Source organism: Lissotriton helveticus, chromosome 7, assembly GCF_964261635.1.
Source record: "Lissotriton helveticus chromosome 7, aLisHel1.1, whole genome shotgun sequence".
NCBI lineage: Eukaryota > Metazoa > Chordata > Amphibia > Caudata > Salamandridae > Lissotriton > Lissotriton helveticus.
The window spans coordinates 1,774,339,088-1,774,356,029 of NC_136068.1; the positions used below are offsets into that span (position 1 = coordinate 1,774,339,088).

Here is a 16,942-nt window from a genome sequence, read left to right on the forward strand (position 1 = left end):
AGACTACAGCAACAGATAATAAGAGAATCATTTACCTAAAGTATCTCATTAAAAATTCCAAATTAGATTGATCCATGGCCATCCGCAGATTAAGGCTTTCTAGTATGCTGCATGTAGTACTACAGATAGTTGTGCAGTAATAACATTACTTTCCTATCATTTTGTTGGAATAGAAACTATGTGCTCTTTGCCGGTGTCTGATAGTTGAACATCCTTGAGTCTCACTGCTACACTCAAAGCCTATCCGAAGCCATTAACCATTCCCCACTGAGTAAGTCACATCAAAATCGAATGCCCCCAATTCTAGTTACTTTATTATTCAAAGGAGAATTGCACTGGTGTTTGGAACATGGATCCCTTAAGTATGGGCCTGAATTCGCAAAAACAGTTATTGCCACTGGTAGTGTAAGTGAATACCAATAGGGTATCTTATAGGGTGGCGTCATTATTAGCTTTTGCACCTGGGTACTCACTTCCCTAGGTGAGTGCCACCTCTGTCTGTGGGATGTGGTATGCCCGCATACTCACATTTAAAAAAAAATAAAAACCGATGTTTTATGTTTCACTGTGTTCCCTGCCGCTTACATTGTAGTTACCTGCTCGTGCTTGTTGCTTTAGACCACTTCCTGGCTACCCATGGTGCTGCTGAGAGACACCATTTTGGTAGTCAGTGCTCTAGTTCTTTGGCACACGGGGACATTTAAACATGAAATGCGCAAACGAGCAGGTGGCCCACTGAAGGCGCGCCTAAGGCAAGCCCGTCTGCGCCTGTCAGCGTCCCGGAAGCAGCCAGCGCCAGCCATGCTGCTTGCAAGTCTCCAGGGGCTGAGTTCGGAAGGAGCTACTCTGGAGTCACACTACGGTCTCTGGATCTTACCACATGCTGCCATTCTTGTAACTGGGATGTGGCTGTGGGATCTAAAGATGCTTCCTCAGCGTGCGGTTATAAACTAGGATGGGGGCTTGCTTGTCTGGCTAATAAGGATAGCTTCGCCGGCCAGCTGGTCAAGGACCCTCCTATTCTGGCAGCTATGATTAATGCTCACTTTCTTAGAAAATATTATGCTGTTGTATTTGACCTGCTGTAGGACAACTCTCTAGATCTGTTGTTCCTGACTGACATGGCTTGATTCTACTTCAGATCCGATTTTCTCTTTTACCATTTCAGTGGGCTATAAGATCTCTAGAGCTGACCGCCCAGAGGGGAGAGGGTGCGGTGTGGCCATTATTTATAAGAACAAGTGGGAACTTCGATTGGGGGACACTACTGCTTGGGGAGGCTGCGAGGTGCTTGATTTCAGCATCCGCGTCTCAGCTCATTTTACCCTGGCAGGCTCCTTGATCCATAGGCCCTATGGCCCAGTGGGATCATTTTTTCAGACCCGTGGGGATGCTATTCCAGGGCGGTAAGATTTTCCCACTACATGGTTTTGGGTGATCGTAATATCCACCTGGATCAAGCAGACACCAAGGAGGTGAATTACCTGTTGGACATACTACATCTGGCGCAACTTGATCAGCACGTCGGCCTGCCCACTCATCAGGCCGGCCACCTACTTGACCCCATTTGTACCAACTTCCCTATTGCTCTAAGGGATCTTTCCTGGTCGGATCATTTTATATCCTACTTTTCTTGGCAAGTGTATAATGCCGGAAGCCAGCTTTTGGGAAAATTGATCCACTCGAATTCAAGCTGGCCTTGGAAACTTCTAGGCCCATTCTATCAGGGGAGCTTGAGGAGTGCTTGACGGGGTTTACTGGCTGGGTGTCTCGGACGGTGAACACGGTGGCCCCCCATCGGCCCGTCAGGCTGGCTAGGGAATCTCCCTCTTAACACTGGTTTAACATGACCCTTAAAGCTGCGAAGCATGATTGTAATACTGTTGAGCGGGCCTGGCGCAGGAGTGGATACTGCCCAGCAGCCAAGCGGAAGCTCAGAGACATGCAAAAAACATATTATGAAGCCATCATACTGGCTAAAGGGCAATTCTATGCAGCCCGCATCGAATCTGCCAGTAACAAATCCAAAGAAATGTTTGCCATTGTTCAGAGCTTCACGTCCCCTTTGGCCCAAGCGAGTGTGACTCCATCTTCACTACCCTGGTGTAACACTCTCTCTCATGCTTCTTCAGAGATAAGATTGGGACTATCCAGGCGGCGTTTACACCCTGCGACGGCAGCAGGAGGGAAATTCTAGTGGTTCAACCTGCTGATTCCAGCCACTCATTGTCGGTATTCAAACCGGTTGATCCTTTGGAATCTCTTAAAATTCTCAAGGGCCTTAAGTCTGGTTCGGCCAGGCAGCAGTGGCAGAGAGTAAGAACATAGAAGTTAACTCCATTATCAACATGTCTCTCCAGAAAGCTGTTGTACCTCAGGTCTGGTAGCAGGCTAAGATCCTGCCACTCCTTGAAAAGCTTTCTTTGGACCCCCTTAGCTCAGGGAACTACCAGCATATCTCCCTCCTTCAGGCTCTGGCCAAGGTGTGCGAGAAGGTGGTTAATAAACAGCTTACAGAATTTGTAGAAAGAGAGGCACTCTTACACCAGGTTCAATCAGGGTTTCGGGATCTCATAGTACGGAGTCTGTTCTAGTGGAGGTGTCAGAGGCCATTCGGGAGTGTCTTGACGCCGGCGGGAGAGCGACATTAATTTTGCTGGACATCTCGGCAGAGTGCGACCTGGTTACGCATGCACCTCTCCTGGCACGACTGGCCAGGATTGGTGTGTCGGGGGCTGTCTGGGGTTGGCTTAGGTCTTTCCTGGAAGGGCGGGCTGAGCAGATTTGGCTCCCACGGTCCTCCTCCTCCCCTCAGTCAGTGACTACTGGAGTTCCACAGTGATCCTCCCTTAGCCCTCTCCTTTTTAATATCTATGCCACTCCAGTGATATATCTGGCAGAGGAGCTTGGGGCTAAGGTGATGTCCTATTCAGACGATACCCAGCTGCTCTTTACATGGGACAAAGATGCGGACTCTGTTTCATTGGCGCAACACTGCTTAGCTTCTATTTTTAAATGGCTAGCAGATTCACAGCTCAAGTATAATGAATAGAAGTCTGGAATCTTGTTATTTGGTAGATTCCCTCCCAATTTCCGAGAGCTGCTGTGGCCACCTAAGTTTCCGCTGCCCTCCACCACAGGAAGCCCGTCAAAAATTTGGGAGTATGGTTCGATGAGAGTCTCTCTTTCTCAACACATATTAAGAAACTGGCCAGTTGTTGTTTCGGTCTTCTTAAGGCTCTCAGAAATGTTTATCCTCTACTACCTCAGACGGCAAGGTAAACAGTCACATGTGCACTGATTCTGTCACGGCTGAATTACCCCAACGCCCTTTATGCTGGTATTCCTGGCAACCTGTTGAAAAGGTTATAGGTGGTTCAGAATACGGCTGCCAGACTGCTATTGGGCATTTCGGCAAGGAATAGTGTTCACCATCAGCTGCGATCTCTCCATTGGCTCCCCGTGGCGGACAGAGTTAAATTTAAATCATTTGGTTCTTGGCCATCGTGCTCTCCACGGGTGCGGCCCTTTCTATCTGCAGAGACGGTTCTCTTTTTATGTTTCTTCGAGAGCCCTTCGATCCATGTCCCTTTGCTTTGCCCCCTTTGCTTTGCCCAGGTCCCTCACTTCAAGTATCAGAGATTAAGGGGCAGTTCCTTTGCTGTGAAGGCTGCTGTGGCTTGGAATGCCCTGCCTCTTGTCCTTCGGTCTATTCAGGACCCAGTAGTTTTTAAAAGTAAATTAAAGGCACACTTATTTGCCAGATAGTCTCTCTCCATACCCCTTTAGGCTTTGCGCCGGGACACTCATGAGTATCCATGCGCGTTATAAATATATGTAACATAAGATGTGTGCAGTGACACTTAAAATTACCTCCTATACCTGAAAGATGAAATTTAATGTGGCAGAAAATTCTAGGGGAAAAATTAAAAAGTGAAGCGGTGATGTTTTTTGGGCATCCTGACTGTCCTTAGCATCACACGTTAGTGGTCAACATGTTTCCACCTTCGTTGCCCTAGGTCGGGGCCTTCATCAGGACCTAGGTAATAGTAGTCAGATCCTTCTTTTTTTGTTTGTAATATGCACAGTAAGTCTACTATACTCAAATGCCTCTTGTATGGTAGTTATACAAGCTTGCATTGAGCCTGTAACCCCTGATTTTTAGGTGGGCCCTTGGCGTTTTCACCTAGATCATCCTCACCAGTCCTGAACATCTCATTTAAAAATCCAAATAAAATAGTATTACTTTCTAGAAAGCCTTAATCCACAGATTAAGGCTTTCTAGTATGCTGCATACAATACGACAGAGAGTTGTGCAGTAATAACATTACTTTCCTATAATTTTGTTAGAATAGACATTATGTGCTCTTCAACAGTGTCTGATGAACATCTTTGAGTCTCTCTGTTACATTAAACACCCTATCTGACGCCCATTAGCCATTCTGCACTAAGAAAGTCAAATCAAAATCTAATTCCCCCAATTCTTGTTACACCTGAAATGCTAGCGGGCACCCAACCTTCAAACTAGAAAAGACCTTGTTCTCTTACACTCCTAAATGTATCCTAGCAAACTAAATCATCTCAGAAGCAAACAACAAATAAACACACTCTTCAAGATAGGGGACAAATCCTTTCATCCACCATTGCACTGTAAAATGAAGCACTTTTTCCTCAGCAATATGAACAACATTTCATTAGGTAGGAAAGGATATCAGAGGTGACTGCAGTCACCTCTGATACCCTTCCCTTCCCGCTAAGGCCAGCCAGGTCTTGGCCAATTGTGGCCATGTCGTCTCACCCGATACTCCCAGAATGTGCCACCTTGTTTCTAGTAGGACACTCTCATCCAGACAGCCAGCAGTTCCAGTGCCAATGCAAATAATATTGGTGACAACGGGCAGCCCTGCCGAGTGCCCTGATGAAGTATAAAGGGTCTAGAAATATTCCCATTGACGCTAATGTGCTCCATTGGGCTGGCATATAGAAGGCGGATCCATTGCTGTAGATTTGGACCTAGCCCGACTTATCTAGAACAGCGAATATTGTCGAATGGCATTTTCTCATCGAGTGACAGGAGAGCAGCATTTACATCCGTTTGTTTTGGATCATCTGCATTATGCCATAAAGGCGCCGCAAGTTGAGCCAGGAGCTCCTGTGCGGCATAAAGCCTAATTGATCTGGATGTATTAAGGACTGAATGACTAGACTCAAACAGTTGGCTCTAACTTTGGACAATACTTTGGCTTCAAAGTTCCAGAGGGAGATAGGTCTGTAGGAGCTACAGAGACCGTGTGGTTTTCCTTTTTTAAGGATGACCACTATGGTTGCCATCCTAAAGTCCTCCGGGAGTCTGCCTTTGTCTCTTGCTCCTTGGAACATATTGAGCATATGCGTGGTGAGCTAACCTGCCACACATTTACAAATTTCTGTGGGGAGCCCATTGGGACCTCTACTTTTAAGTATACCGGTAAGAGTCCTGGTACTGAAAAACAAACTCGCAAATTCATTTTTCACTATTTCAAGACCTACCTCTCCTATAGGATAACATTGGGTTACGTTATTACATTTAATAAGTTAAAGCTCTGATTGTGAGCAGGTAGTAAAGTCATTTTTGGAGCCTGAAAAATTGTAATTTAAAACCCTCTTTAATGTGCCTTTCCTCCTAAAACCCTCTCTGTCTGGTCAACCTGTTTATATAAGGTAATGATTTGTCTGACAGGAAATTTCCCATTATGTCTATGTAACTGTATTCTCCCTCTGTTCATACCTTGACTTTGCTAGATGCTGAACTAGTGTTGGGCAGGACCACCTCAGAAAGATGTGTAAATCACCCTGTAATTATGCAGGCCTTTTAGACTTTTTGGTGTGTGGTAAAACAGGTGAGGGCCTCTGACTTTACCCCTGTGAGTTTTGTCATGAGATGTCTCCATTTCACCCTTTTTTTACACTGAGGGGTGAAGTCTACAGCAAAACCAAAGTTTACATAAGTAGTATTCTACTACACCATGCTTTGGGCGTAACAAATAAAGCATTCAATAACTTTATGCAAAAATTCATATAGATATTGTTATATTTAGTATGTAGAAGCTTTACATTTAGACAATTGTCTTATATTAAAAGCCATTTCTATCCTGTAGGGGGTTATGGTAGCACAGAATAAGAAACCTTCAGAAGAAAGAATGGCTTTCCTTACCAGACATCTTCCCTCGACATCTAGTGCTCTACATTTAGTCATTCAGTATTTCCTCTAGTACCTAACCCTTTAACATCATTCTGATAACTCTTGAACTGAACCTAATGGATCCAGCTAAAACGTCCACTTTTGTCTACTTGTCTGCCAGTTATTAAATCCGTTGATTCCCGGTGGGACCATCTCAACGCATCCTAATTGCTGGAGCCATTAATGGTATCTAATTTCAGAACCATCACACAACTCCTGTGATGACTAAAATTCTGTAGAAGAGTATTGTTACATAACAACAACCAATCAATCAAGGATTTGTAAAGCAATGCACATCACCCATGAGGGTTTTTAGGCACTAGAGTTGCCAGCTGCTCTGTGGCGAACTGCTCATTTAAACAGCCAGGTAGGTCTTGAGTCCTTACCTGAATTGCTGGAGCAATGAGATGGCCCTGAGGTGCACGGAAAGGTCATTCCAAGATTTGGCCGGCAGGTGTGAGAAGGAATGTCCTCCTCTGTTGACTTAAGGGGGTGTCTGCAAGGATCTGTGCAGCCTGTGTTCCCATTTCCTGTTCCCTCTCTTCTTCAGCTGACAAAAAAAAATAAGCCAATGGCGCCGACCAATCATTCAATCAGCATTAAGCTAGTGACAGCACTCTGCTTCCACAACAAAACAACATCAAAGCCGTCAAATACTCATACTCAAAATAGTCAATTGTATCAAAAACAAGCTCAGCTCAAACAGTTAAAGTTAAATAGAGAATCTTAGGGGCAGATTTACTAACCTTTTACTTAATACAATGCAGCAAGGCACCTTTCTGAACTAGCTTGTATGAAAGGTAGGGATCATAAATGTGCCATATCTAATAAAATATACTGCAATTCTGCTTTCTCATAGAGCTGGCACACTTCAAGGAGCCTAGGGCCAACACACACGCCGTTACCCATGCTCCACCCATGTAACGCCTACCCGAAGGAATGTAACGCAAGGCAGCGCTATGTGCCAAGCCATGCAAAGATTTGAGGCTTTTATTATCCCAAAATGGATTTGGCGTCAGGGCTGCGCTACAAATGTGGTGCAACCATGACACAAAATGTTAGTATATCTGTCTCAGGTGCAGTCTCTCTCGTCAGGTACCTCTATCCTTCCTGAATATGTTCTAAGGCTGTGTGGAAATGGTCCACCTCTTTCATTTGTATTTTCTTTGCTTTTTCTTACATAAACTATGTACATTTACAAAAATGAATTGTCTGTAGAAAGTGGCATAGTAAGTGTTCTAATAGCCAGATGAACGATTCCCAATTTTATTTAATTCTGAGACTTCTCTTGCAGTATTTGGACCACGATTGTGACAAAGAAAACATAACTCCCAGTCTGCCTTTGCTGGATTGAGGAAAATTGAATTTTGCCTTGTCATATGTGCCTACGTGTTCCCCATCCTATGTTATATGTGCATGATCGATATGCATGTATCCCCCTATGATCGATTAAAGACGCAATTATAGTTGTGTCCAACGCTAGTATGCCAGTATCCAGTTCTCGTGAAAGCAACGAGTATTAGGCCTATGTTGCCACGTTTTACAGTGTGCACGTTAATTCATTGAATTGTCCCCGTTTCTAGGCCTCAAGGGGCCAGGACACCAGATTCAAGCTCCAGTCTCCAGAACTCACTCCGAGGAGCGATGCAGCCCCCACCTGCATCCCTGACCCTTCACTTACTTCCTGCCGCGCAGCGCGGTGCCCGGCCTGGCTCTGCCTGCCTGTCTGCCAAGAATATGTTATGCCTCTAGTTATCAGTTCAGCTCTCCGTCTTCACATTCCTAAGCTACTGAACCGCTTAAACATCTCCAGCCCTAGTCTAGTCTTTCTGTCTCCATGCAAGAGAATTACTTTATTAATATTCATGGAAGATTCATAGCACATGCAATACATGTAGAATATATGCATGCACCAGCCTTAGTGTCAAGTAGCCTTTGCCCTGATAACTTTTAGACTCTATCAACATGTACTCCAAACACCAGATACCAGATATGCTATAGGTACATGTCGTCCTGACACCGCAGACTTTAGTCTCCTCTTCTAGTGCAGAAGTCGTAGCCCTCAGTTCTCCCCGGTAACACGTCATGGCCCGTTTGCGCGCACCACTAGGTTAAAGGTCCCAGCTGCTCAGGTAGCCATGTTTCCGCCCATTTATGACACTTCTGTGACGTTCTCATCACATGTCTACGTGCACGCCCTATGCACGCCTTCTTTTCACGCCCATGTGTTCTTATCTTACGCTTGTCACTAGTTACGCCTACTGTATGTAATGTAATTGTGATATTTTACTATATATACCTTGTACTGTTGATGAAACGTTGCAGCTGCCTCTCTATTTGATTTCAAGTTGTCCCGATCCTGTCCCTTCCCTTTTGCCTGAATAAAGCCCGTTCGACTCAGATTCCTCGGATGCTGCCTCTTATTTATTGAGCTATCTGTTATTATTAATGTATTCAAAAATAGTACCGGTAATTAATTATTTATTTACCACATAAATGGTGCCCGAATAGGGACGTGCCCTTTCCCCACGCGCCGGCGATGTAACGCAGGCCCCCTGACCCTCTACAGCCGTGACGGAACTCTACCGTGCACGTGCAGATATTTCTGCTTCAAGTCTCCCTCAGGCCCACGGAGGAGACGGAGACTGCGGTCCGGCATCCAGACGAGGCGGTGTGGAATGCGGTTCGTCCCGACCAGAGCCCAAGCCGAGAGTGCAAGGTCCGAGGTATCCGGAGGCCCACCTGTTCCTGAAGTCCGAAGTTCGTAGTCCGACGTCGTAGCAGTCCAGTCCAGTCCGAGGCCTTCCAGTTTCTGCTTCCCGGTGAGTACCGTTGCGGGGGAAGTATCTAGACAGGATCATTAGTTTGTTCCTGGTCCGATGGGTTTGGGTACACAGATCCAGTCCGAAGTTTTCACCTAGGTGGATACGGTATGACGTATCTCTTTATGAGACCGGTATGTTCTGTACTGTTTTAGCAGTGCATCCAGTAATTCTAGTAAGTCCGTTCTTGAGAAATTCAAGTGTTATGTTTTCAGTGTATCAGGTAGTATTCTGTTCAAACTGTCATTAATGTATTTCTATGTCGTGGTATGAGTGATTTGTTTGCCATTTCATTACTGTGATTATTGTGTATTGTGTTCCAAGTATAATTCAGTCATGCCTCTGTTCTCGAAATTACGTCAGATAAAAACCAGAAAAGGGTTACTCGAAGAAGCAGTTCCTGTCCCTCCTAGGGACAGTCCTGGACATTTCATGTATCACAAGCATGGCTTAGATGCCATATTATATCTAGACTTATGGGCGGATTATACGAAAGATCTTGAAGAGAAATATAGATGGCCTGTATCAGGTACATGGGATGCCGAGTGCATCATGCGAGTAGAAGAAGCATTATGGAAAAAGAAAGCCAGACAGTCCCAGAAAGATGCCATCGAGTTATGGCGCAAAGAATCTCATAAAAGAACCGAAAAAGAATTCAGGAAAACAGAATTAAGTAGGGAATCCTCAGAAAAAGCCCAAGAAAGGGAATTAATCGAAGAAGGTGAACGAGTTAGAGCAGAACAGTCAGACAGACAGAGAGATGCCCTTATTAAAGGTATGTATCCTCTTCTTGCCGAGGGCTTGCCGAAGGCGACGCCGGAAGCACCCTGTAATTTACCGCCACCATTGGTCCCGATTAAGCTACGTCATAAACCGACCGCAGCTGAAATTTTTCTTTCGTCCTACTTGGACGACACAGTTCCAGCATATGCAAATCATATTCCGCCTGCTCACCCTCCGCATCCTGTAAATAATGTAATTCCTGTTCCTCCAGCCACTGGTCCCGGGGACCAAGTTAATGTGCCAGTACCCCCGGACCAGCCCACAGTAAATGTACCCGCTTTGCCAGTTACTTTACCAGCACGTACAGTATTAACTGACGATTCTAGTTCAGGAGCAGTGGGGGGAAGTGCTCCTATCACCCCGCCTCAAGTAAGACGACTGACGCCGCGAGACGCAGCGTTACAGCGTACGCCAAAACTAGCTACATACGCAGACCTCAAGCGACTTCTTACGGAATGTATATATGATCCAGTTCCAGGCGATGATCACATGGTATTATATTCAGTACGTTTAAGACGGGTTGCCAACTTTTTGGTCACCCTGCCCGACATGAAGGACCATCTAGACAGAATATATCGTTTTGTCCGTACAGGAGAGAATCCAGGAAGTATTCACGAAGCTATGGCACACAGAAAAGTCGAGACTCAACATATGATTTTACAGTTCTTGATTAACTGTTTAATAAGAGAGAAAGATTATCCTGATAAAGATAAAGACGAGATGAAAGGTCTGACTAAGTGGAGTGACAATATAGCCGAGGGAAAACACAGGACACAAGGTAGTGTAGAAAGTATGTACAAGAAAATTCGTAAGGAAATTATAAGTATACACCAGAAGGAGGAAGCAAAAAGAGCAACCGAGAAAGAGTATGACTCTTCCAGTGAAGAGGTAGATAGCGAGAATCCCTCCAGAATAGCGTATGTAGGTAGAACTAGACTTTCCGACCGACATTCACGCCTAGATTACAAGAAAGTTTTTCCTCCACCAGTAACCGAACAGTGTTCTCTTGAACAAGTATTCCAGGCCACCGATCAAATTCTGAAATCACGAATAGGTTATAGCGAGCTTAGTACAATGCATGAACAAGAACTAGCCCGATCAGCAGTCCGATGGACTAGTGATTCTACCACTTTTCCAGATGAAATAGTGGCCCAAATGTTTCTGAAACTGCCCCCAGCCGAGCAACGTCTGGTGGGTACGTATATGATCCAGCACCTCATTACACTGTATGAGGATCAGCATTCTGATCCAGGTCCTTTACATGATGTACTGAACGAGTTACTCCTAAACAGATGGAAAGGTCTAGGTACCGATTTAATTAGTGTCATACTAGAACAGCGCTATAAATACAGAACGTTCCTGAATCCACATTTTGTTCCCGTTCCACCCCCAGAAAGAAAATCATTCTACATAGATAGACAGAATCCGTTACGAGAAGTACATCCAGTTAAGGGGGAGGGGGGTGGTCTAGAACGAGTATTTGTTTACACCCCTATCACGAAAATAGAACTTCTGGAAATGAAAAAGTTAATCCCCTGTCACGATAAAGATCCAGCAGGGTTCCACCGTGAATTAAAGGACATGCTCCGTATGGTAGAATACACGTATCCTGATATCATTAAAATGTTAAAGGTCCTGTTGCCTGCGGGCATATATGAAAAACTCAAAGAAAAAGAATGGGAGGTGGGAGAGAAAAAGATAGATTGGACCGCATTAGAAACTGAAGATAACACACGAGTTCCAGGTACCGGTCTTGGGGATAAAGCTAAAGCATTGCCCGAGTTACTGATACAAGTTTTGCCAAGATTACTAGCCACGAAAAAGGAAGATTGGGATGCCATCTCAGCCTGTAAACAGAAACTAGACGAAGATACTAGTGATTTCTATTCTAGATTTGAGAAATGTTTCATTATTAATAGTGGTCTGAAAACAAGTAGTGAATCGTATCCCCATCTTTTTGTTACCAAGCTAGTTGAGAATTCAAGTCCACAAATTAAAAATCGAGTACTGAAAGTCGAGAGTACCTGGCAAGCTAATACTCCGTCACAGATGCTCCAGATGCTACAGTACCACCAGAACAGAATCAGGGAGGAACAGGAACATGAAAGGAGACGCATGAAAGACACGAAAATGAAAGTACTAGTTGCACAGTCTGTTCCTCAAGACAGTCAGAAGAGGGGTCCGAATCAAGCCAGTCATCCTGCATCTCCCGTTAAAGGGACATGCAATTACTGTAAACAGCCAGGTCATTATATAAACGAATGTGCAGTTCTGAAACACAACATAGCTACTGGTAAAACAAAAGAAAGACCACGTCCGCCGAGACAAGAACAAGTTTCACAGACTTCCCAGCCACCGCAAAATGCACCACAGACAGTTACAGTACCGCAGCCTATAGCTGCAACACAACACGTTACACAGCAGATGTACCAGTATGCCCAGTCAGAGTATCCAGATTATCAGCCGTATTCATGAAACAGCCTAGAGGGGGAGGTTGGCTTGCCTCTCATCGAGATTCCTGTAGATCAAGAGGGTCCCTATGTACACAGTCAAGTATTAGGGAAAGACAGAAAGTTTCTGATTGATACAGGGGCAAGTAGGACTACCATCAGTCATGACGAGGTTCCAGGGGCTCCACTCTCAGGCTCTAGAAATGTTTCCCTTGGATTTTCAGGAAAGCCTATTGTTAATGAAATATCGAAACCAGTTACTCTAGAAGTTGGTCCATTGTCCCGAACTACAGACTTGTTACTTACGAAATCATGTCCAGAAAACCTATTAGGCATTAGGACCCTGAAAGAATTAGGAGCAGTAATATGCTGCTCCCCAGAAGGGGTGCGACTGTTTCTGAGAGACTTTAAAGGTCATTATGTATTACGTGATTTTGATCCAAGATTATTGAATGTACCACAGCATTTATGGGCGCAAGGTCCAACTGATGTAGGTTGTATGCACATCACACCCCATCGTGTTACTCTGAAGCAAGGTGTTGTATTACCACGAATCCGACAGTACAAATTGCCACCTGAGGCTGTAGCAGCCTTATCCAAAATTATTGACGAGCTTATTGCTCAAGGAGTGGTTGTAGAAACTGACTCCAATGTATGTAATTCTCCTATCATTCCGATCCTGAAACGTACTGATCCCAATGCACCTCCAGTTTATCGATTAGTGATTGACCTTCGAGAACTTAATAAATGTATTATACCCCAGTACCCAGTGGTTCCAGATATTTCTTCCCTATTGACAGCCATTGATTCCGAAGCTACGTTCTTCACTGTTATCGATCTCAAGAACGCATTCTTTAGTGTCCCCAGTCATCCAGATAGCCAGTTCCTTTTCGGATTCTGTTTAAATGGAAGGAGCTATAAATTTACACAAGCTCCTCAAGGTTTCACAGAAAGTCCTAGCATTTACAGTCAAGCACTTAAAAGACAACTAGACAATAGTCACATGCCAACTGACACTGCTCTGCTCCAGTATGTCGATGATCTATTGATCACAGCCCGTTCTGAACGTGACTGCGAACGTGCGTCACTTACAGTTTTGTATTTCCTGGCCGAGATGGGGCACAAGGTGTCCCCTTCCAAATTACAATTCTGTGTCCAGCAAGTGGTCTACCTTGGACACTTACTGTCCAAGAGGGGTAGGCAGTTGACACCTGACCGTATCCAGTTAATAGCACATCTTCCACAGCCCAAGACACAGAAGGAGGTACGAGCTTTTATCGGCCTCACTTCTTACTGTAGACAATGGATTCCTCAGTGCGCATATCTAGCCAAGCCACTGATACAGTTAACGACACAGGAGGCAGCCACATCGACTGTCCTCCCTTGGACCCAGGAACATACACTTGTTTTCAATGAGTTAAAGAAAGCTTTATGTAATGCACCTGTTCTAGCAACACCGAACTACAGTAAGCCTTTTACACTTTTTGTCACTGAACGTGATGGTACTGCATTGTCTGTTCTCACACAAGATCAAGCAGGACAATACAAGCCCTGTGCTTATTTTTCTAGCACATTAGATCCAGTGGCCCAGGCTCTGCCTGCGTGCCTCAAGTCAGTTGCAGCCACAGCTCTAGCTATCAGACAAAGTGATTCCATTGTGTTAGGACACTCCCTGACAGTACAAGTTCCACACTCTGTGGAAGTTCTTTTAAACCGAACCCAGACTCAGCACTTGACCATTGCACGTTTAACAGGATATGAACTGACACTGTTCCAGCCACACATAGAAATCAGACGCTGCAATATTTTAAATCCCGCTACACTGTTACCCTCAGTTACCTCAAATCCTGCCACACATGACTGTGTGGAAGTTGTTAACACCGTGACAAAGCCAAGACAAGACTTGACAGACATTGCATTACCTGATCCCGACCTGACACTTTATGTGCATGGTTCATGTATGAGAACAAGTACAGGAGAACTAGTAGCCGCGTATGCCGTGACTACTGAAACCGAAGTTATAGAAACACATCGTATTGACACCCTGTCTGCTCAAGCAGCAGAGCTCGTCGCTCTGACTCAAGCCTGCATACGAGCTAAGAACCTGAAAGTAAATATATACACGGATTCACGTTATGCATTCGGAGTCGTACACGACTTTGGAGTGCTCTGGCAAGAAAGAGGTTTTATGACTTCTCATGGAACCAAGATTCAGCATGGCCCCCTCATTCAAGCTCTGTTAGATGCAATACATTTACCGACAGCCATCGCTATCATGAAGTGCAAAGCACATACGAAAGTCACTGACATCATTTCCCAGGGTAACGATCTAGCAGATCGAACAGCCAAGCTTACAGCTCAGACTCCAGACATTCCAGTTAACACGACACAGACAGACATTCCAGATCAGGCTACTTGTATGACAGTTAAGGACCCTACACAAGACGTAATAGATATACAGTTACATGCTACTCCCGATGAAATCAAGAAATGGTCTGAACAAGGAGGGGTCCAGACAGATCAAGGATGGTTGACGAAGGGAAAAGCCACATGGTTTCTCCCCGACTCTATGGTTCAAGTTATTATTAACACCGCACATAGTCCAGCACACTTAGGAGAAAAAGCCATGTTAGACAGTATTCAGAACCTCTGGTTTAACAAGCATTTACGAGCAGCAGCCAAGCAGAAAGTGCGCACCTGCATGATCTGTTGTCAGTTCAATCCAGGTAAAGGTGTCCCGGTGGAACAAGGTGGATTCCATCCTCCTGACCACCCTTTTGAAGTCCTCCAGATGGATTATATTCAGATGGAGCGATGTCGAGGTTTCAAGTATGTCCTCGTAGTTGTATGCGCTTTGTCCAGGTGGACAGAAGCATATCCAGTCCCAGATTACACAGCTGCGACCACTGCCAGGCAGTTGGTTCGTGAGTTTTTCCCCCGCTATGGATTGCCTAGGGTCGTGTATTCAGATAACGGCCAGCCATTTTCATCCGAGCTCATGAAACAAGTATCCCTTCTGTTAGGGTACCAGTGGAAGTTCCATTGTGTACGACATCCTGAAGCAGCCGGTCTCGTAGAGAGACATAACCAGACTCTGAAAATCCGCATTGCCAAAGTATGTGCAGAGAAAGGTGTAGATTGGATAGTAGCACTGCCAGTTGCCCTTTTCTATATGAGAATGGTCGCTCACTCCCGTTCAGGTCTGTCTCCTTATGAGATAGTGTTCGGTCGTCCCCCAAACATGTGGGGTACACCTAGACCACGTACAATTACAGATGTTGACAGTAATATGCTGACAGATTACCTGGCCTCCTTGATGTCTGCACTACAATCTTGTCGTTCACAGGTTGCCGCCGCTTTTCCAGACAACACCGAAGTGAAACCGCATGAGGTCATACCAGGCGACTTCGTTTTGATTCGTAACTTTGATCGTTCAAGTCCGCTGGAGCCCCGCTGGAAGGAGCCCCGACTTGTACTACTAACAACAAGGACCGCCGTGAAGATTGAAGGAAGGAAGGGGTGGTTGCACTCCAGTCATGTAAAGAGATTCCATGGACTCAAACCAAAGACTTTTCTCAAGGACTGCCCCGTTCTCAAGGACTGCCCAGACACTGAATCTAAATTTCCCCTGTTAGAGAAAACTCCGCAGCAGGAGTATAAAGATAAGCTTCGGTCTAGTAAGTCAGCCAGTTTAATTGTCTAAGTCCCTCTCGGGTGAAACGGTTAGACAGGTTCCTGACATGTATGAGATAGACCCACACAGTGAGAGAGTTAGTCAAAACTCTAAGAGAATACGTTATCAAAAGAATCTCCGAAGTAGATGCATTGTTACTCTGTTTTTTCTGTTATTTCTGAGTCTTATGGTTACCTGCATAAGTTATGCCTTACATTTATGTTTTCCTATTAATTCACACGTACATATGTTTTCTAATGTTACAGTAGAGCACACTTTTAGTGACCTGCCTCCTCACGAGTTATCCTATCGTCTTGCTATGCGAAATAATACTTTTATCCGAATGTTACACTATTCACACCAGACCAGCAATGCCACTAATTGTTGGGTGTGTGGTCGACTCCCCCCTTTCCAGACACCGAAGGGAGTTCTGCCACTCTTTCCTTATCCGTTTTCACATAATGGTTCGTGTGGAGCATGGTCCACGTTAACGTCATCCTCGAATGATATGTCCCTTCTGAATAGAACATGTTTCCCAGACAAGGAAGGTCTTTCCCATAGAACAGGGTTAGATCTAGAAAATGAAGTATATGATCTAGGTAATTATTCCTCGAATTTCATGGTTTTGAATGTTCAGTCCGAGACTACTCCAGATTTGCCTGATATTTCAGTTCTACCAGTTAAAGGCGAATTATGTGTCACAAAGAATGGTTCCGCACATGTAGGACATAGTGATTGTACTACTATGGTCGAGTATAGTGACAGTGGAAATCTGTTTTCAAAGCTTCACGTCATTCCTATTTTGTTTGTGGTCAGACCGCATATGTTCGTCTGCCCCTCGATTGGGATGGAACATGTTACATTGCCTTCCTACTGCCACCAGTTTTTCAAGCCCCATCCGATTATCACAGAAACACACATCTAGTACACGTTAGACATAGAAGGGAGATCGAGTCCCCAATTGTCGATCAAACTGAAACTGCCTTAGAACAGT

The 16,942-nt window shown here is 44.9% G+C and overlaps 1 protein-coding gene across 1 annotated transcript in view; it reads left to right on the top strand.

Moving 5' to 3' along the window:
- LOC144769706 (uncharacterized) overlaps nucleotides 1-16,942 on the top strand; it is a 335,260-nt gene that overhangs the window by 82,634 nt on the left and 235,684 nt on the right. The gene's annotated exons all lie outside the window — the stretch shown is intronic.